The sequence below is a fragment of the Heterodontus francisci genome, unplaced genomic scaffold (assembly GCF_036365525.1).
Source record: "Heterodontus francisci isolate sHetFra1 unplaced genomic scaffold, sHetFra1.hap1 HAP1_SCAFFOLD_58, whole genome shotgun sequence".
Lineage (NCBI taxonomy): Eukaryota > Metazoa > Chordata > Chondrichthyes > Heterodontiformes > Heterodontidae > Heterodontus > Heterodontus francisci.
The window spans coordinates 559,816-581,981 of NW_027142006.1; the positions used below are offsets into that span (position 1 = coordinate 559,816).

Sequence of the window (22,166 nt, forward strand, 5' to 3'; positions counted from 1 at the left end):
TCCAGTGAAAGCTGCAACCTGAACAGAGAAGCTGAAACTGCTCAGTCACCTCAACTGTTCAGACCTTTTTGACCTCGTCATCACTTCCGTACTTTGAAAGGTTCACTCAGTTCAGGAACTTCTTCAATGTTACTGGAATGCTCAGTGATTGGGATATTAACTCCCCCGGGTTTTCCTGAGCTTGTTCTCGGTGTATGGGGATGTTTGTCCTGGGCCGTGGAATCTTGCATCCCTGTAATGGACATTAACCCACTGATTGAATCTGTATTCACTGCTTTCCGCTGGTGCTGGGTTATTGCAGAGTGTGGGGCTGGAATGTTGCTGCTTGTCCGGGCCTCACTCACTCTGTGAAAGAGTGAATAATTGATGCGTCTGTTTCTGTATCTGAAATGTGACTTAGATCTGCTGTTATTAACCGAGGCAGCGCTGCAGGAGGATACGTTAATAATCTCCCACTAATCAACTGCAAACAGTCAGAATGTGTAACTTTGAGCAGCGCTTTCTGCAATCTCAGGGCTGGAAAGTTGAGGGAGGGAGAGACAGTGTCAGTATCTGAGTGTATACAGCACTGTACAGAGAAAGAGTCAATATACCGGGGCTGAGACACAGTGCATCTTTTGACATTTAATCACAATAATATCCACAGTCAGGAGCTGAAAATGATGAAAAACCGAATAGCAAGAGCAAAAATAAGAAAAGTAAGTAATTATAGATTAGCTGATGAGCTTTCACTGGCAGTCTACTGTTTTTTATTCAATGCTCTCTCCACTGTGGCCAGGGAATGATTTCTTCTCAAAGGCTGAACATTAACAAAACTGCTTGTAATTTAAAATCTTTTAAAAGTAATTCCATGGAGCGAATGGGGCAAAGTCAAATAACTGCATCAATTATAGGAGAGCTGGTTGGTGATGACGTGGATGTGTCTGCAGTGTGCAGGACCAGACTGTTTCTATAGATTCACAATGAATGTTCCACCCTTTATTTATAACAGTAAAACTGATAGTGGACAATGGCTATTCTGCTTGCAGCAACCTGAAGCTTTAACTCATCAACACCCTACTTTAGGGTAATTTAGAAAGAACAACACACAACTCTGTCAGTTAGTGTGTTTGTTTGTTAACCCACAATTTGTTGGTTCAAGCACATTCATGGATGAGGCTTTATTAACTTAAACTCTTCTACATCTGCTATATTACTCTTGCTTTTGATTTTTCAAAGATAAGGTTAATCAAATCTTTCTTTATGAAATCCATGCTGACTGTGTTTTATTATTTTTCATTTCCATCTGTATTTTCTACTTCGGAGGATTACAGGATATTATCATTTTTTTTATTCATTCATGGGAGGTGGGTGTCGATGTCTGGGCCAGCATTTATTATCCATCCCTAATTGCCTTGAGAAGGTGGTGCTGAGCTGCCTTCTTGAACCACTGCAGTCCATGTGCTGCTGTTATGAAGAAAGTTCCAGGATTTCGACCCAGCAACAGTGAAGGAACGGTGATACAGTTACAATTCAGGATGGTGTGTGGCTTGGAGGGTAACTTGCAGGTTGTGGTGTTCCCATGCATCTGCTGCCCTTGTCCTTCTCGGTGATAAAGGTCGCGTGTTTGGAAGGGGCTGTCTCAGGAACCTTGGCACATTGCTGCAGTGCATCTTGTGGATGGTACACACTGCTGCCACTGTGTGCCAGTGATGGAGGGCATGAATGTTGTAAATGGGGTGCCAATCAAGCGGGCTGCTTTGTCCTGTTGAGTTTCTTGAGTATTGTTGGAGCTGCACCCAGCCAGACAAGTGGAGAGTATTCCATCATACCCCTGACTTGTGTACAGGCTTTGGGGAGTCAGGAGGTGAGTTACTTGCGGCAGGATTCCTAGTCTCTGACCTGCTCTTGTAGCCATAATATTTATATGGCTACTGCAGTTCAGTTTCTGCTCAATGGTAACCCCCAGGTTGTTGAGAGTGGGGGATTCAGCGATGGTAATGCCATTGAATGTCAAAGGGAGATGGTTAGATTCTCTCTTGTTTGGGATGGTCATTGTCTGGCAGTTGTGTGGTGAGAATCTTATACATCTTTATTGTAGGGTACTCTATTGTACTGTTGAGTGACTACACTTTAAAAGTCCTTCCTTCATTGGCTGTAAAAGGGTTTGCAATGTCCTGTGGTCGTGAAATGCAAGTCTTGCTTTTTCCATTGTTATCAGTGTCATTGTGATCAAAAGATAGGATTCATGAGCACAAAGTTTAAATCAATTTTGATTAAAATAATGTGAAAGCATCTATATTTTTGCACTGTACTTAATAATCTCCATCTTCCTATCCTTACCAAGTACAATGTCTTTGACCCTGAAATTGATTCCACAATCTCAGTCCCTCAGACAATTTCAGCTCAGTTCTGATGAAAGGTCACAGATCTGAAACGTTAACTTTGTTTCTCTCTCCACAGATGCTGCCAGACCTGCTGAGTATTTCCAGCATTTTCTGTTTTTATTTCAGATTTCCAGTATCAGCAGTATTTTGCTTCTGTGTTACTTTGAAAGTTGAAACTGACCCACCTGTCTACAATTCACACTGGGGTCTCCCATGAAATGATTCTGTATAATGTTGATGTAATGAATACAGACTCCGAGCACAGAGCTTCCTGTGGGGCATTGGGGATATGAAAACCAGCAGACTCTGCAGGAATTTCCACTGGGAGCACAAATTCACAAAATCTACCTTTTATATATCGATTCATTTTGATTGTCCTTCTGGAAAATTATTTTGAAACAATTTAAACATCAACCCACAGCTCCATGACTGGGTCAATTATGAGGTCATCCTCTGACAGGTGATGTGACAGCTGGAGCCACAAGACATCAGAAACAGATTTGTGACTGGATTAAAACCCGGAATCCTGTCCCAATGGCTTTTCAAACAAAGCTGTTGCTGTTTGAAAACACAGCAGTTAAACTTTCTGCCTGACCATGAGGGGAGCTAGGGAGAAATTTACAAAACTCAATCCTTCAACAAAATAGTTCAAAAATCATTCATATCGAAATCATGTGAGGATTCATATGCAGTAGAGAAACAAGCAAATACAGAAAGTACAGAGGAGAGCTGAAAAAGGAAATGAGATCAGCAAGAGAATGTATGAGAAAAGATTAGCAGGTCACATAACTGGGAACACTGAAGTCTTTTACCAACATATGGACAGTCAATGAAAGGGTGGGTCAATTAGGAGATCCTGTGGAGGCAGAGGGTGTGGCTGAGGTACTAATTAAGTACATTTCATCTGTCATCACAAAACAAAGGGGTGCTGCAAATGTCACAGTAAAGGAGGAGGAAGTGGAGAATTTGGAGGGGATGAAAATAGATATAGAGGAGACAATTACAAGGTTAGCAGTGCTCACACCTGTCTACAGGTAACCCGGTCTGGATGGGCTGCATCCTGGGTTGCTGAGGGAAGTCAGGGTGGAAATAGCAGAGACTCGAACCACAATCTTTCAATCCTCCTTGAATATGCGAATGATGCCAGAGGACTGGAGGATGGAGGTAAGCTTGGGTAGTTCGATCTTAGTTTAACTTGACCATTTTTATCATGTATCCATTGTCATAATTAACAACGTTAAGAATGCCATTTTATAATGAACACATGACCAAAGGACCCATTTTGTGTTCAATACTAACGTTTATATCCTGTATAATTAATGAGTAGCTACCCATCCTGAAACAGATGATTGTAAAAGTAATGAATCTTGATTGAGTTATAATTAATGAATCAATAAACATTTTAGAGAGAATGGGTTTTCATTTAAAGTTTGTTCAATCTAATTACTGTGTGTTTCTGTGTCTTTGTGGGAAAGGACAGTTTCAGCTAAATTTATTTAAACAATGGACCTTTCTCGGACCCCTGATAAAACCCATGGTATGGTACATCGTGACCTTCAAGAGTCTAGATTTAATGAACAGGAAACTTGTTTCAGATCAGATTGGGAGACAGTGTGAAACCACTCCATTGTACTCATATCTGAGATTCTGAGGACAGGTGACTGTTAGTGGAAGACATTATTAAGAACTAATTAAATGTACCTAGCAACAGCTAGGACCAATTATTATTTTACATGGTGGTGTGATGGCCATCCAGGTGTTAAAAGTAGGGATCTTGTAAGGTTTCAGTGTGCAGGAACACTAGAAGGCCTCTGGGGTAAAGGCTCAGATCATCGACCAAGTTCTCCACCTGATGAGGGATCTCGACTGGACAAAGAGGACCGTGACACTCTGAGACCAAGCTCGACCAGTCCCCAGAGCTGTAAAGTTATATTCCCCAAGTTTGTTAAGTATAATTTTACTTTCAATTATTAAGTACTATTTTACTCTCAATAAAAGTTCTGGACTTATTAATCAAGTATCCTGTTGCTTTAATTGGTTAAAGTCATGCCCAAAGTGATTGTCTGCAATAGACTTTCCAGAATTAAAAGATAAGTCTGCAAGGGTTGTGAATATTACAGCCCTGTTTAAAAAGAGAGATAAACCCAGGAACTACAGACCAATTAGTCTAATGTCGGTGGTGGGGAAACTTTTAGACACAATTATCCAGGAGAAAATTAACTGTCACTTGGTAGAACATGGGCTAATAAACGACAGCCAGTACAGATTGGTTAACAGAAGATTGTGTCTGAAATAATTAATGAATTAATTTCTTTGATGAAGTTTCAGAGAGAGTTGATGAGGGTGGTGAGGTTAATGGTGCGTGTCTGGACATCAAAATTGTGTTTGAAAAGGTACCATAAACTAGACTTGGGGCAGCACAATGGCACAGTGGTTGGCACTGCAACCTCACAGCTCTCGCAACCCAGGTTCAGTTCTGGGCACTGCCTGTGCAGAGTTTGCAAGTTCTCCCTGTGACTGTGTGTGTTTCTGCTGGGTGCTCTGGTTTCCTCCCACAAGCAAAGACTGCAGGTTAATAGGTAAATTGGCTGTTGTAAATTGTCCCCAGTGTAGGTAAGAGAATGGTGGGGATGTGGTAGGGAATATGGGATTATGGTGTAGGATTACTATAAATGGGTGGTGGTTGGTCAGCACAGACTCAGTGGGCCGGATGGCCTGTTTCAGTTTTGCATCTCTCTATGACTTGTTAACAAAATTCAAGCAGATGGGATTAAAGGGGCAGTGGCAGTGTGGATCCAAAATTGGCTGCAGGGTAAAAAGTAGGGTGAATGCTTGTTTTTCAGAATGGAGGGAGTTATACAGTAATGTCCTTGTTGTTGCAATATGTTCAATGTCAGACCCCGAGCTGTCCGAGGGATGGGGCAGTTTGTGATGTTCCTGTGGTTGCAATATTTGCAGTGTCTGACCTTGATCTGTCACAGGGACGTGGCATTTATGAGGTCCCTGTGGGGTGCTGTTTGTTTGGTGTGTCACACTGACCTGTCCCAGAGAGCGGGAAGGTTCTGATGTCCTTGTGGGTTGCAATCTGTTCAGTGTCTGACTCTGATCTGTACCAGGGATGGGGCAGTGTGTGATATCCTTGTGCATGTCATACAGGCCCACTGGTGTGTGGTTCCATCCTGATGCCAAGAAACAGAGCCCCATCTCTGGGCAAAAAGTCTCACTTCTCGATGGGTGTCTCGAGAAGACACAGTGGTGCAGTGGTTAGCACCGCAGCCTCACACCTCCAGTGATCCGCGTTCGATTCTGGGTACTGCCTGTGCAGAGTTTACAAGTTCTCCCTGTGACCACTTGGGTTTCTGCCGGGTGCTCCGGTTTCCTCCCACAGCCAAAGACTTGCAGGTTGATAGGTAAATTGGCCATTGTAAATTGCCCCTAGTGTAGGTAGGTGGTAGGGGAATTGAGGGGATGTGGTAGGAATACGGGATTAATGCAGGATTAGTATAAATGGGTGGTTGATGGTCGGCACAGACTCGGTGGGCTGGAAGGGCCTGTTTCAGTACTGTATCTCGAAATAAATGAATAAGAAGGCTGAGGGAGTAAACCTGGAGAGTAAATCCGGAGTGGAGTCCTGGAGGCTGTTACCTGTTACTTATCAGGCAGTTTTCCAGCAACTCCAACAGCAGAGCTGTTAACAAACAGTACTGGCTTTTCCTTTCCTTTGGACAATACTAGCAATGCTGAGAGGGGGTCCTGATTCTCAGGGTCTCCATACTATTTGCCCAGGCCTGTGCCCTGGAGAGGACACTCCAGCTTCTTGGTTAAACATTAGCACAACCCGGGAATAAACAGTTACTGATTATAAGCTCTCATTGAATTGGTGCAGAGTATGAGCGCCAGGGGTTACTTCGGACAGTGGGAGAGCTCTTAGTGTCTCATTGGATAGCTACCATTCACTCCAAGCTGGGCAGCCCCCAGTCAGTTAGGTGCTGTGAAGCCACGACCTGCTTGCTTCAATGGGTGCTTGAAGCTTAGAGAATCATCTCTGAACAGACGGATTGATAATCTATGCACCAAGAAAAACAAACTCAACAAAGAAGACACCAGTCCTTCACATCACAAGCTGGAATGTAAGGACCATGTGTCCTGACCTTACTGACAACCTTCTGCAGGTTGATGAGACACACAAGACAGCTTTGATGGACAAAGAACTCACAAGGCTCAATGTGGACATTGCTGTGCTGCAAGAAACTAGACTCGTTCAAAGTGGATCCCTCAAAGAGAAACACTACACCTTCTTCTGGCAGGGGAAAGCCCAAGAGGCAACTCGTGAGCATGGAGTGGGTTTCACAGTAAAAAACACGCTACTTGAGCTGAGTGAACCACCCACAGTAGGCTCAGAGAGACTTCTTACTCTTCACTTGTCAGCAAGCGTGGGCCCAGTTAATCTCATGTGCATCTATGTCCCGACACTCACCTCCACCCCAGATGTCAAGGATCAATTCTATGTGACACTTGACACTGCCATCAGTAGAATTCCCAGCACTGAGGGACTGTACCTTCTAGGAGACTTCAACACAAGCTTGGATACTGACTACACAGCTTTGCCAATGTGCATAGAGCACCAGGGGATTTGCAAGATGAACGAAAATGTACAGAGGTTGCTGGAGCTATGCTGTCACCATGGATTCTGTGTGATGAACAGCTACTTCCAGGTCAAGCTGTGCCACAAGGTGTCCTGGAGACATCCGAGATCACGCCACTGGCACCAGCTAGACCTTTTCATCACCAGACATACCACCCTCAGCAGTGTCCTCATCACTCACAGCTATCACAGCGCTGACTGTGACACTGACCACTCCCTGGTGTGTAACAAGGTCAGGCTTCAGACAAGGAAGCTTCATCCATCCATGAAGAAAGGTCGTCCTTTGATCAACACTTGCCGAACCACTGACCCAGGAGTTCCTCAACATCCTCGATCAGGCTCTTTCAGACAACAATGCTCAAGGCCTCAGTGCAGTGTCAAAGTGGAATCATCTGCACACCACCATCTATAACTCTGCACTCACTGTGTATAGGAAAAGAGATGGGAGGAATGCTGACTGGTTTGAGGCTTATTGGACTGAAATGGAGTCAGTTACTGTAACTAAGAGGAGAGCCCACATGAACTACAAACAAGTCCCCAGCAAACAACATCTAGATGCTCTCAGAGCTGCCAGAAACAAGTCTCTGCAGACTGCTCAGCACTGCACCAATCAATACTGGTTAAAACTCTGCTGCTGAATCCGGGGATGCTAGAGGGATGTATGAAGGAATTAAGAAAGCAATGGGCCCAGTAGTAACTAAATCAGCACCTTTTGAAGACAAAGAGAGGGGTGATCATCACTGAACCTAACAAGCAGATGGAAAGGTGACTGGAGCATTATCTTGAACTCTACATAACGGAGAACATTGTCATTGAAGTAGCTCTCAGTGCCATTCCAGACTTCCCTGTCATGGAGGAACTGGACAGTGAGCCCACCATAGTCCAGCTCAACAAGGGCTCAAAACATGCGTGATACAAACATTGTCACCTTGTACAAAATTAAGGGGGATCGAAGTGACTGCAGCAATTATCGGAGCCAGCTACTCAGTTCCACTCACCTGCTCGATCCCTTTCCTCCTGCAAGTTCCTTTGCTTCAGGTATCCATCCAATTTCCTTTTCAAATCATTGATTGTCTCTACTTCCACCACACTCGTGGGTCAGGACATTACCACTCACAGCATAAAAAAATTCCACCTCACCCAAGGATGGGAAATATTTATATCTTCCATATTTAGCTTATTCTCTATCTCCACGAGAATAGAATGGCAGTCAACATGAAAGGGAACCCAAAAAGCTTTGAGCAGTCTTTAAATAATAAGCAGGTAGTAAGCGGTGAAGTGGGCCCCATTAGGGACAAAGAGGGTAATATATACTTACAGCTGCAGGGCAATGTTAATCTAGTTAATGAGTACCTTGTATCAATGATCACTAAGGAAGTGGAATTTGACAAAATATCAGTAGAAGTGGAGAGTGTAGAGGCAATGGAGAGGGTACAAATTGAGAGAGGGAGGCACTGAAAAGTCTGGTTATGCTTCAGGAAGATAAATTACCTGGTCCGGATGGCTTTCATCCCAGATTGCGAAAGGAAATGTGGATGCAGATAACAGAAAGGCTTTCTATAATCTTCCAATCTTCCCTGGATACGGGGGAGGTGTCAGAGGATTAAACAGTGACATTTGCATGTGACACCCTTATTCAAGAAAGGGTGCAAGGACAGTCCGGCTAACTACAGGCCAGTTAGATTAACAGCAGTGGTGGGTAAGGTTTTAGAAAGAATAATCAGGGAAAAAATCAACAGTCACTTGTAGAGGTTTGAGTTAATTAAGGAGAGTGTGCATGGATATATACATGGGAGTTCATGCTTGACTAATCTAACTGCATTTTTTGATGAACTAACAGAGAAGGTTCATGAAGGGCATGCAGTGGATGTTGTTTATATGGATTTTAAGAAGCGACACATAAAAGGGTGATTAACAACATTGAGGTTCATGGAATAGGAGGGTCAGTGTCCAATTGGATAGAAAATTGGCTTAAGGACAGAAAACAGCAAGTCGTAATAAATGATTCATTCTCAGACTGGAAGGTTGTCGACAGTGCTGTTCCCCAAGGGTCACTGCTGGAACCACTGCTTTTTATTTGCTACAGATAAATGACTTGGATCTTGGAATATAGAGTAGAATCTCAAAATATGCCGATAACACCAAACTTGGAGAAGTGGCAAACAGTGAGGATGAAATGAACCACCTGCAACAAGACAGTGATAGGCTGGCAGAATGGGCAGACAGGTGCAGATGGATTTTAATAGCGACTAGTGTGAGGTGATGCATTTTAGCAGAAGGAATAGGGAGAGGCAATATATACTTAATGGCACAGTTCTAAAGAGTGTGCAGGAATAGAGGGACCTGTTCACTGAACAATGAACAACGTGAACAATTACTTCTTGTTGTGTGCTCTCAGATTTGTCACCTTCACTGCACTGGAGTGAGGTGACATCTACTGGCAGGAAGCAAGAACTGCAATCAAGCAGCAGAAATTCCATCGTCTGTCAGGGTGAAAGAAACATTGCAATGTGAGGAAATAGTGAATGGGTTTGATTGGGTTGGTGGAGACATGATTCCACTTGTGGTGGAGTCCAAAGCAAAGGCCAGAAATATAAAATTGTCATTATTAAAAGATATGAGGAATTCATGATAAATGTATTTAAGTAGTGAGTGGGTGGAATCTAGATAAAATAGAAAGTGAGATTGGGTGGACAGAAGCAGTGTGAAAGGATGGCTCAAACAAAAGGTAAACGCCCTGAAAGGTTAACTTTGTTTCTCTCTCCACAGATGCTGCCAGAGTTTCTGAACATTTCCAACACTTTCTGTTTTTATTTCAGAATTTGCAGGATGTTGCTTTGCTCTGAAAAAAAAATGGATGATCGGCTTTGGCTGCCAGTGAAATTCCACAGGAGCTAAAAGGAAGTTCTAATATCAGTGGCATGTTGATCTAGGGGTATGATTCTTGCTTAGGGTGAGTGATTAATTAATGTGTGAGAGATCCTGGGTTCAAATCCTAGACAAGCCCTTCTTCTTTGGCATTTTTAGTTTAAGGTCATTGATTGGTTTCAGCCTTGCAGAAGGCGGAATTGATTTCCATATGGAGCCTGCTTGAGGACCAGAAAGCTGGATTCAAAGAGCTTGATTAACTAAATGTACAGATAGCCAAGTAGGAATATAAAGTTGTTGCAGTAATTGTGACCTGACTCCAAAAACAACAGGACTGGGTTCTGGACTGGAATGGAATGGAATTCTTCAGTGTTTCTGTTGTTTGGCTTGCATTGACTCATCGATTTTCTTGTTTTTCACTTTGTCGATGCCTTTGAATAATTGTGGATCCTTCTTCAGATTGTCTTCTTTCACCAGGTAGTTCTGACCTCTGATGATGATGATTGTAATGAGCTTCAATTTCGCTGATAGTTTTGGAACTGAACAGATTTCCTTTGCTTGAATCTACAACATGGAACTCAGTCTGACATGTGGACCCATGGGAGGATTTGAATGCCACCCCTGCGTTGAAGAATACAGTTGCATCCATCCAATAAGAGACCGAGTAGAAGTGACAGTTCAGTCAGTCAAACATGAAACTTTTAATTTCAGGGTGGTGAGTTTGAGTGCCATTTTGTTTTTCCCTTTTTTAAGGCTTCATTAGCAGAGAGTACAAGGAGTGTTTGAAATGAAATTCATCAAAAGTATGAGAAAGTCTCACTTTGATTCAGGACTCTTATCTCTCTGCAGCATCTCGCTGTGAAAGATTGAACTTCATCTCATTTCATTCCCAGCTCGGGGTCAGTGCGGCTCAGTGGGACTTCTGGCCATCTCCCGCTTCACAATCCATCAGTGCTGAGAAAGCAATGGGGAATATTATTCACGGCTCTGTAACCAGAGGTCACCAATTTAAGGTGAATGGCCAAAGAACCAAAGGCAACATGAGGAAAAACTTCTTTTGCACAGCGAGTGGTTAAGATCTGATATGCACTGTTTGAGAGTGTGATGGAGGCTGATTCAACCATGGTTTTCAAAATGGTATAAAATAATTATCTGAAGTGAAAAAAATTGCATGTTTTCATGGAATACATGAGTCTGTGGCATGAGCTGAGTTGCTCGTGCAGAGAAGCAGCACAAGCACTATGAGCTGAATGGCTTCCTTTTGTTCTGTAACTATTCTATGATCTATGATTCTTTTCAGAGTGAAATCAACACTCACATAAAAGAAACTGACAGGTACAATGGAAACCCCACACTAACATACCAGCGAATGCTAGGGACAGAGTAAAACCAATCAGTCCTGGACTAGAAAGTGACAGGTACTCTGTAAACTTCGCATTACCAGACAAGAAATTGTCAGATACAGTGTGAAACCCACAGTCACGTAGCAGCAGTTGGCAGGTAACGTGTAAAATTCTTTCTTTCATATCCCAACTGCAAGGTACAAAGGAAATTAGGTACAAACCCAGGCTCACACTTCAAAGACTGAGAGATACAAAGCAAAACACATATTCACCTACAAGTACAGAGACGAAGACACACTCAGAGGAGGTGCAGATTAAAGACACATGCATGTAACAGAAACTGATAGGGATAGAATCAAACCCTTTCTCACTTCTCAGAAACTGATAGATCTCGACAAAAGCTGATGCTCACATACAAGTTGTTGAAAGATATGTGGTGAAACTCACAGAGCAATAGCAGAAACAAACAGGTATTGAATAATACCCACAGTCACAGACCAAAAACTGAAATATACTGAGTTAAACACCACTTTCTCACACCAGAAACTCATGGCTACAAAGTGAAGCTGACTCTATCCTCCCAGGCACTGACAGGTGCAAAAGAAAACACTCACGACGATTCCAGGACATGAAATGTACGTAATAAAACCTTTCAGCTGAAATAAGAGCATTAATGACAGGTGTGATACCCAGAATTCTCAGCGGCCTAGAATCCGCCCGATCTGTGACAGGAGCGGGGCGCGCAGGCGCGGTAGAGAGCTTTGTCAGCAGCTCGAGCTGCGGGTTCGGAGTTGGAGCGGGATATTCACAAAGTGCGAGAAGACTTTGCGGGCTCACACAGCTGGAGCAGGGCCTCAGGGCCACAATAAGATGGAACAATCCCATCTGTATCCCTGCGGATGGCGATGGTGAAGCTTTACCCGGTGAGGCTTCCCGAAAGGGCGTCTATAAATGGATAAGAATTGGGGACTGGGCAGGGAGCGTCTCTAAATGAATAAAATTTGGGTACTGGTCAGGGAGCGTCTGTAAATGGATAAGAATTGGGGACTGGGCAGGGAGCGTCTGCAAATGGATAAGAATTGGGGGACTGGGCAGGGAGCGTCTCTAAATGAATAAGATTTGGGTACTGGTCAGGAAGCGTCTGTAAATGGATAAGAATTGGGGACTGGGCAGGGAGTGTCTATAATTGAATAAGAGTTGGAGACTGGGCAGGGAGCGTTTCTAAATGAATAAGATTTGGGGACTGGGCAGGGAGCGTCGATAAATGCTTAAGAATTGGGGACTGGGACGGGAGCGTTTTTTTATTCGTTCGTGGGATGTGGGCGTCGCTGGCTCGATCTCAGCTCGAGTAATGTGTCCAGTTCTGGGCACCAGGCTTTAGAAAGGACATCAAAGCTTCTGAGACAGTTCAGAGGAGATTTACGAGAATGATACCAGAGATGAGGGGTGTCAGTTCTCTGGACAGGCTGGTGAAGCTGGGATTGTTCTCCTCAGAGTAGAGAAGGTTAAGGGAAGATTTAATAGAGGTGCTCAGAATCATGAAGGATTTTCAGAGGGTAGAGAGGGAGAAACTGTTTCCACTGTCCTGGGGGTCAGTAACCAGAGGACACAGATTTAAAATAATTGGCCAAAGATGTCAAGGGGAGGTGAGGAGAGATCGTTTTACCCAGTAACTGATTCGGATTTGGAATGAATTGTCTGACAGGGTGGTGGAAACAGATTCAATTATAACTTTCATAAAGGAATTGGACAAATATTTCAAAGTGAAATTCTCCAGGATTATGGGGAAATAGGCACGGGGTTGGACTAATTGCATCTTTTTGTCAGAGAGTCAGCAGAGGCACAATGGGGCCGAATGGCCTCCTTCAGTGCTGTATGATTCTATGAACATAAGAACGAGGAGCCGGAGTCGGCAAGTCAGCCACTCGAGCCTGCTCTGCCATTCAATACAATCATGGCTGATCTCATCACGGCAGTTCTTTTTTTTTATTTCCAAAATATACTTTATTCATAAAAATCTGTAAAAATTACATTGCCAAGCAGTTTCCAAACAGCACCAAAAAATACAAACATTGCAAGGGAGATCAGTTTCCTTCAATACTGTCATGAGTTTCTTCCCAACCCTTCCGTTTCACAATTGTCATGTCAATTACAGTTTTACATTTACAGCAATTGAGAATATTAACGATACAGTTCGAGGGATTTCCCATGGATCCAGCCCCTCAGTCCAGCTTGGTGGGGGAACCTTACACTGTGGCCTTTCCCCATTGAGCCTTTGCTGCGGCTGCCCCAAGCTTTAGTGCGTCCCTCAGCACGTAGTCCTGGACCTTGGAATGTGCCAGTCTGCAACATTCGGTGGTGGACAACTCTTTGCGCTGGAAGACCAGCAAGTTTCGGGCAGACCAAAGGGCGTCTTTCACCGAATTGATAGTCCTCCAGCAGCAGATGATGTTTGTCTCGGTGTGCGTCCCTGGGAACAGCCCGTAGAGCACAGACTCCTGTGTTACAGAGCTGCTTGGGATGAACCTTGACAAAACCCACTGCATCTCTTTCCACACCTGCTTTGCAAAGGCACATTCCAGGAGGAGGTGTGCGACCGTCTCTTCCCCACCACAGCCAACGCGGGGGCACTGTGCGGAGGGGGCGAGACTTCGGGTGTGCATGAAGGATCTGACGGGGAGGGCCCTTCTCACCACCAGCCAAGCTACGTCTTGGTGCTTGTTTGAAAGTTCTGGTGCTGAGGCATTCCGCCAAATGACTTTGACGGTCTGCTAGGGGAACCATCCGACAGGATCCACCGTTTCCTTTACCCGTAGGGCCTTGAGGACATTCCGTGCAGACCACTGCCTGATGGACCGGTAGTCAAAGGTGTTTTCCCTCAGAAACTGCTCCACGAAGGATAGGTGGTACGGCACGGCCCAACTGCACGGAGCGTTCCGCGGCAATGTGACCAGGCCCATCCTTCGCAACACCGGGGACAGATAGAACCTCAGCACGGAGTGACACTTGGAGTTTGCGTACTGGGGATTTACACACAGCTTGATGCAGCCGCACACGAAGGTGGTCATCAGGATGAGGGCCACGTTGGGTGCATTTTTCCCGCCCTTGTCCAGAGATTTGAACATCGTGTCCCTCCGGACCCGGTCCATTTTAGATCCCCAGACGAAGCTGAAAATGGCTCGGGTGACTGCCAAGGCGCAGGAGTGGGGTATGGGACAGACCTGCGCCACGTAGAGCAACAACGTGAGTGCCTCGCACCTGATGACCAGGTTCTTACCCACAATGGAGAGAGATCGCTGCCCCCACATGCCCAACTTTTGTCGTACCTTGGCTACTCGCTCCTCCCATGTTTTGGTGCACGCCCCGGCCCTTCCGAACCATATCCCCAGCACCTTCAGGTAATCTGACCTGACGGTGAAGGGGACAAAGGATCGGTCAGCCCAGTTCCCAAAGAACATGGCCTCGCTCTTGCCGTGGTTAACTTTGGCTCCCGAGGCCAGTTCGAACTGGTCGCAGATGCTCATCAGTCTGCGCACGGACAGCGGATTCGAGCAGAAGACGGCGACGTCATCCATGTACAGGGAGGTTTTGACCTGAGCTCCTCCGCTGCCTGGGATTGTCACCCCTCTTATGCTCGCATCCTTCCTAATAGACTCAGCAAAGGGTTCAATACAGCAAACAAACAAGACCGGGGACAGAGGACAGCCCTGTCTGACTCCAGATTTGATTGGGAAACTTTCAGATTCCCACCCGTTGATTGAGACTGCGCTACTGATGTTTGTGTAGAGCAGTTGGATCCAATTGCAGATTCCCTCCCCAAACCCCATTTTGGAAAGCACGTCCATCATGTAGGTGTGCGATATCCTGTCAAAAGCCTTCTCCTGGTCCAGGCTGATGAGGCAGGTGTCCACCCTCCTGTCCCGTACGTAGGCGATCGTATCCCTGAGTAGCGCGAGACTATCAGAGATCTTCCTGCTGGGTACAGTACAGGTCTGATCGGGGTGAATCACCAACTCCAGAGCAGACTTGACTCGACTGGCTATGACTTTGGACAGAATCTTGTTATCAACATTAAGCAGTGAGATGGGCCGCCAATTTCTGATTTCTGCCCTCTCCCCCTTCTGCTTGTAAATGAGGGTGATGATGCCTTTTCTCATGGATTCTGACATGCTGCCGGCCAGGAGCATACTCTCGTATACTTCCAGCAGGTCCGGGCCGACCCAGTCCCACAGGGCCGAGTACAATTCGACCAGTAAGCCGTCGCTCCCGGGGGTTTTACTCGTCTCGAAAGACTCGACGGCCTTTGTCAGCTCCTCCAGAGTTAGCGGCTTGTCCAGTCTCTCCCTCCTGCTGTCATCTAGGACCTCTGTGATAGATGACAGGAAGGACTGGGAAGCTCTGCTGTCTGTGGGCTTCGCGTCATACAGCCCAGCATAAAAGGATTTGCTGATCCTTAGTATGTCGGACTGCGAAGACGTTACCGAGCCATCTTCTTCCTTCAGGCTGCTGATAACAGAGCTCTCTCTGTGTACCTTTTGGAAGAAGTAACGCGAGCACGTCTCATCCTGCTCGATGGAGCGGACTCTGGACCGGAAGATGATCCAGGAGGCCTCCTTGGCAAAGAGCGAGGCCTGCTGGCTCTTCACCTCTTGGAGGTCCTCCTTGACCTCGACCCCCATTGACTGCAACCGGAGTAGATTTTGCATAATTTTCTGGAGTCGGGACAGTTCCCTCTGTCTCTCTCTCGCCTTCTGAACACCTTTGTGGATGAAGAACCTCTTGATGTTCTCCTTAATCGCTTCCCACCAGTGAACTGGAGACTCAAAGAGGGTTTTCACGGTCCTCCAACCTTTGTAATCCCTTTTGAGTTCCTCAACGTTCTCTGGGATCAGCAGTGTCGCATTGAGCTTCCACGTCCCTCTGCCAACCCGCTGGTCGTCCTGTAAGTGACAGTCGGCCAGTAAGAGGCAGTGGTCGGAGAAGAACACCGGCTTGACGTCGGTGGATCCGACCGTGACAGCACGGGACACAAACAGGAAGTCAATCCTGGAACGGGAAGACCCGTCCGATCTTGACCATGTGTATCTGCGCTGCGCTCCGTCTGCAGGTTTGCTGAAGACGTCGTGCAGTTTGGCATCCTTAACTGTTTCTATTAGGAATCTGGACGTAGCGTCCAGTTTGCTGTCGTCACTGCCGGATCGTCCAGCCGCATCGATGATGCAGTTGAAGTCACCGCCTAGGATGACCGGCCTGGACGTCGCCAGCAGCAGTGGGAGCTGCTGGAAGACGGTCAGCCGCTCGCTGCGTTGTCCCGGGGCGTACACGTTGATCAACCGGAGCGGAGCGTTGTTGTACATCACGTCTGCTACGAGGAGGCGGCCGCCCACCACCTCCTTAACTTCGGAGATGGTGAAGTTACCTCCCCGCAGCAGAATACCCAGGCCGGAGGAACGGCAGTCATTACCCCCCGACCAGATCGATGGCCCGTGGGACCACCATCGCGACCACTGCCTGTAGGTGCTGAGGTGTGGTATTCCACACTCCTGCAGAAACAGTAGGTCAGCTTTGACCTTGGCAAGGTAATCCAAGGTTGAAACACATCACGCAGTCGATTTAATGCTACGCACATTAATGGAAGCAATTCTTGCACCCATTTTTTACGAAAAATTAGTTGTTGCTTCCCATACCATTTGTCCTCGCTAGTCCCAGTCCTTCCCCTTCGGGATGTTCCTGCATACCCATCGTCTGCGCAAGCAGTTTCACGTTGGTTGGGCTCAGAAACCCCTCCTGATTTTTCATGCAGGGTTTGTGCCGCTCAGGTGACATCGCGGGGGGGGGTGGGGTCTTGTAGGCAGAGAGGATTGGGTTGTCCTCAGCTGCTTCCATCTGTTCCTCCTCGAAAACATCACAGCTCCCGGTCTCCAGGAGCTCAGGTGCGCCAGACGTGTCTTTGCTCCCGGTGTCGCAGAGCTGAGATGCGTTGGCCACTTCGTTACGTGTGGGGCATTGGGTTGGGGCACGCCGGGCCCCTCACAGCTTCCAGTGCCCGGGGGCTGGGATGCTTTATCATCCATCTCGGAGTTCTGCCGCCTCTTTTGAAGGGGCTGTCGTTCCAGCATTTCCCCGTCCAGTGAAGAGGAGTTGTTGCAGTCTGATTCAGAAGAGAGCCTCCTCTTGCCACTGGTTTGGGTGGTGGCTTTGGGATGTTTTTTCTTTGTGGTTTTCCTTTGGACCACTTGCCACTGACCTGTTTGTCCATCTGCTGCCTCCTCCTCCATCGATTCTGTCTGTGGAGGAGGGGTTTCCGGGCGCTGGGTAGGTGCTGGGTCGTTGGTTTCAGCTGCCTCCCCTTCCTTCTCATGTTGAAGTTCCTCACTGCGGAGAAAGCTGCTGGTCTCCTTTCGAACAGCGGACGCCTTCGTCGAACCTTCTCCCGGCCTATCCTTGGACCTTGCCGCCTGAGCATAGCTGAGGCAACGTTTGGGGCAGGTCTTGTAGAGACGGCCTGCCGCAGCGCACAAGTTGCAACACTTGGTCTGCTTACAGTCCTTGGTCTGATGGCCTTCCTCCTTGCAGTTCTTGCAAACAACCGTGCTGCAGTTGGCTGCCGTGTGACCAGATTTGCCACAGGTGCGGCAAACTCTGGGCTGCCCAGCGTAGACCAAGAAGCCTCGACTTCCCCCGATAGCGAAGCTGGAGGGAGGGTGGATGATGGCTCCACTGGCATCTACCTTCAAGGTCACCTTGACCTGCCGCTTGCTGGTCCAGATCCCAAAGGGGTCCTTGACATCAGTGCTGCTGCCGGCCACCTCGATGTACCAGGCGAGAAAGGTGGGTACATCCACCACCGGAACATGGGGGTTGTAGAGGTGAATCGTCACCACCCAGTCCCGTTGTGACGGAAGCGTGAAGAGCGGCTCCGCTGTGAGGATCGACAGTGGCGCCCGGTCCCCTTTCTCCTTGAACGCCTTCAGGAACTTGATGCATCCCGCCACGTTCCGGAACGTCACGTCGAAGTATCCACTGCTGGGGAAATCCTGGAGGCCGAAGACGTCCGTCGCTTGAAATCCGCAGCAATCAAAGAGAATTTTCTTGATGAAGAAGGTGCGATCGACCGGTGCATCTCCTTCCTTGTCCTTCACGACCACCCGAACGGTGTTGCGCACTCCCTGGCCCGAAGCTCGAAAATTGGTTATAGCCATTTTACTCAAAGCTTCCCCAGGATCAAAAGGCAATGATCATGGTCTCTTCTCAATCAAATAAGCACTGATAAGAACAGATACTACACTTGATCTTAGCCAAAAGGCCGAGATGCGGCAGTTCATGTTTCTTGCCAGTAGATGTCACTTCACTCCAATACAGTGAAGTTTACAAATCTGTGAAAGACACAACAGGAAAGAATTGTTCACATTATAGTGAATGTGTGGGATTTAGAAATACTAGGAGTGGAGACGAGTTATTACTTGTCTGCTCGATCCCCATAGCCCTGTAAAATTATTTCCTTCAAGTGCCCATTCAAATTCCTTTTGTAATCCTCGATTGTCTCCATTTTCACCGCCCTTGTGGGCAGCGAGTTACAGATCATCACCAATCAGTGTAAGAAAGTTCTTGCGCACATTCCCCCTGTACCTCCTGTCCAAAACCTTCAATCTGTGTCCCCTAGTCCTTGTGCCAATAGTTAACGGGAACAATGTTTCCTTGCCAACTTATTTAAAACTGTCATAGCCGAAAACACATCTATCAATTCTCCCCTCACTCTCCTTTGATGCAGGTAGAACAAACCTAGCTTTTCCAACCTAACCTTGTAACTAAAATCCTCCATCCCTGGATCCATTCTGGTGAATTTCCTCTGCATCGTCTCAAGGACGCTCACATTCTTTCTTAAGTGTGGTAAGCAAAACTGGAAGCAACACTCCAACTGGGGCCGAACCAGAGCTTTATAATGGTTCAGCATAACTTCCCTGCTTTGTACTCAATGCCTCTTTTTTTCAAGCCCAAGATCCCATATGCTTTGCTAACCACTCTCACAATATGTCTTGCCACCTTCAAAGATTGATGCACATGAACCCCAAGTCCCTCTATTCCAACACACACTTCAGAACTGTGCCATTAAGTAAATATTGCCTCTCCCTATTCCTTATGCCAAAATACATCACCTCACACTTGTCACTATTAAATTCCATCTGCCACCTGTCTGCCCATTCTGATAGCCTATCATTGTCCTGTTGCAGGCAGTTCATATCATCCTCACTGTTTGCCACTCCTCCAAGTTTGTTGTCATCGGGATATTTTGAGATTCTACTCAATATTCCAAGATCCAAGTCATTTATCTTTAGCAAAAAAAGCAGTGGTTCTAGCACTGACCCTTGGGGAACACCACTGTCGACTATCCTCCAGTCTGCCAAAGAATCATTTCATAAGACTCCCTGTTTTCTGTCCTTAAACCAATTTTCTATCCAATTGGACACTGACCCTCCTATCCCACGAACCTCAATTTTGTTAACCCCACTTTTATGTGGTACCTTGTCAAACGCTTCCTTAAAATCCATATAAACAACATCCACTGCATTCCCTTTAGCAAGCTGCTCTGTTAGCTCATCAAAAAATGCAGTTCGATTAGTCAAGCATGAACACCCATTTATAAATCCATGCTCACTCTCCTTAATTAACTCAAACCTCACCAAGTGACTGTTGATTTTTTACCCTGATTATTCTTTCTAAAACCTTACCAAGCGCTGCTGTTAATCTAACTCGCCTGTAGTTAGCCGGACTGTCCTTACACCCTTTCTTGAATAAGGGCGTCGCATTTGCCACTGTTTCCTCCTGCCACCTCCCCCGTATCCAGGGAAGATTGGAAGATTATGGCAAACACTTCCATTATCTGCATCCGCATTTCCTTTCGCAACCTGGGATGCCAGCCATCCAGACCAGGTGATTTATCTACCCTAAGCACAGCCAGCCTTTTTAGTACCTCCCTCTCTCAATTTGTACCCTCTCCATTGACTCTACTCTCTTCACTTCGACTGATATTTTGTCAAATTCCACTTCCTTAGTGATCACTGATACAAAGTACTCATTAAGTAGATTAACATTGCCCTGCACCTCGAAGCTTATATTATCCTTTTTGTCCCTAATAGGCCCGACTCAACCTCTTACTACCCACTTATCATTTACATGCTGCTCGAAGATTTTTGGATTTCCTTTCATGTTGACTGCCAGTCTATTCTCATAGAAATAGAGAATAAGCAAATATAGAAGATGTAAGTATTTCCCATCCTTGATGAGGTGGAACTTTCTTTTGTTGTGGGTGGTAATGACTTGGCCCACGAGTGTGGTGGAAGCAGAGACAATCAATGATTTGAAAAGGAAACTGGATGGATACTTGAAGGAAAGAAACTTGCAGGAGGAAAGGGATCGAGCTGGTGAGTGGAACTGACTAGATTGCTCCGGGGAGAGCCAGCATGGACGTGATTAGGACAAACGACCACCTTCTGTGCTGTAAATGACTCTGTGTTGTTTCTCAAATTCAATCCACTGGTGCTTGGTATATAATTTCAAAGTAAATTGTGCAACCGGAAAATCAGAACCATAGCAAGGGACGCAAAGGAAGCAAAATTGCTGAAACCCGGGATTGAACCAGGGTCTTTTAAATCTTCAGTCTAACGCTCTCCCTACTGAGCTATTTCAGCCCTACATTAACAGTGGCTTGGTGTCCTTGTTGTGGAAGAAAATACATACATTCAAGTTTTCCAAAAAATTAAAGAACACAACATGTGAGTAATATTCCCCATTGCTTTCTCAGTACTGATGGATTGTGAAGCGGGAGACAGCCAGAAGTGCCACTGAGCCGCACAGACCCCGAGCTGAGAATGAAATGAGATCAAATTCAATCTTTCATAGTGAGATGCTGCTGAGAGGTAAGAGTCCTGAATCAAAGCGAGACTTGCTCATTTCAAACACTCCCTGTACTCTCTGCTCATGAAGCCTTAAAAAAGGGAAAAACAGAATGGCACTCAAACTCACAACCCTGCCATTAAAAGTCTCATATTCGACTGACAGAACTGTCACTTCTACTCGGTCTCTTATTGGATGGATGCAACTCCAACGCAGGGGTGGCATTCAAATCCTCCCATGGGTCCACATGTCAGACTGAGTTCCATGTTGTAGACTCAAGCAAAGGAAATCTGCTCACTTCCAAAACTTTCAGCGAGTTGAAGCTGATTACAATCAACATCATCAGAGGTCAGAACTACCTGGTGAAAGAAGACACCCTGAAGAAGGATCCACAATTATTCAAAGGCATCGACAAAGTGAAAAACAAGAAAATCGATGAGTCAATGCAAGCCAAACAACAGAAACACTGAAGAATTCCATTCCATTCCAGTCCAGAACCCAGTCCTGTTGTTTTTGGAGTCAGGTCACAATTACAGCAACAACTTTATATTCCCACTTGGCTATCTGTACATATAGTTAATTGCAATTTTGTCGACAAGCTCTTTGAATCCAGTTGTCTGGTCCTCAAGCCAGCTCCGTTTGGAAGTCAATTCCACCTTCTGCAAGGCTGAAACCAATAGATAACCTTAATCTAAAAATGCCAGCAGACCAGGACTCGTCCGGGACTTGAACCCGGGATCTCTCGCATGTTAATTAACCATACTCCCGAAGCGAGAATCATACCCCTAGACCAACGAGCCACTGACAAGTAAAATTTTATTAGCTGCTGTGGAATTTCACTGGAACCCTCTAGCCAATCATCCATTTTTCTTCAGATCAAAGCAACATCCTGCAAATGCGGAAATAAAAACAGAAAGTGCTGGAAATGTTCAGCAGCTCTGGCAGCATCTGTGCTGTGAGAAACACAGTTAACGTTTCAGGGCACTCACCTTTTGTTTCAGCCATCCTTTCAGACTGCTTCTGTCCATCCAATCTCACTTTCTATTCTAT

At 46.0% G+C, this 22,166-nt stretch overlaps 1 non-coding gene and 1 pseudogene across 1 annotated transcript; both read right to left on the reverse strand.

Moving 5' to 3' along the window:
• Window positions 1–18,431: 18,431 nt before the first annotated feature.
• Window positions 18,432–18,540, reverse strand: LOC137365921 (U2 spliceosomal RNA; annotated as a pseudogene).
• A 3,287-nt stretch (window positions 18,541–21,827) lies between these two features.
• trnap-cgg (transfer RNA proline (anticodon CGG)) lies at window positions 21,828–21,916 on the reverse strand. Its single transcript is given in 2 exon segments — window positions 21,828–21,863; window positions 21,881–21,916. It is a non-coding gene; the product is annotated as a tRNA-Pro (tRNA).
• Window positions 21,917–22,166: the final 250 nt, after the last annotated feature.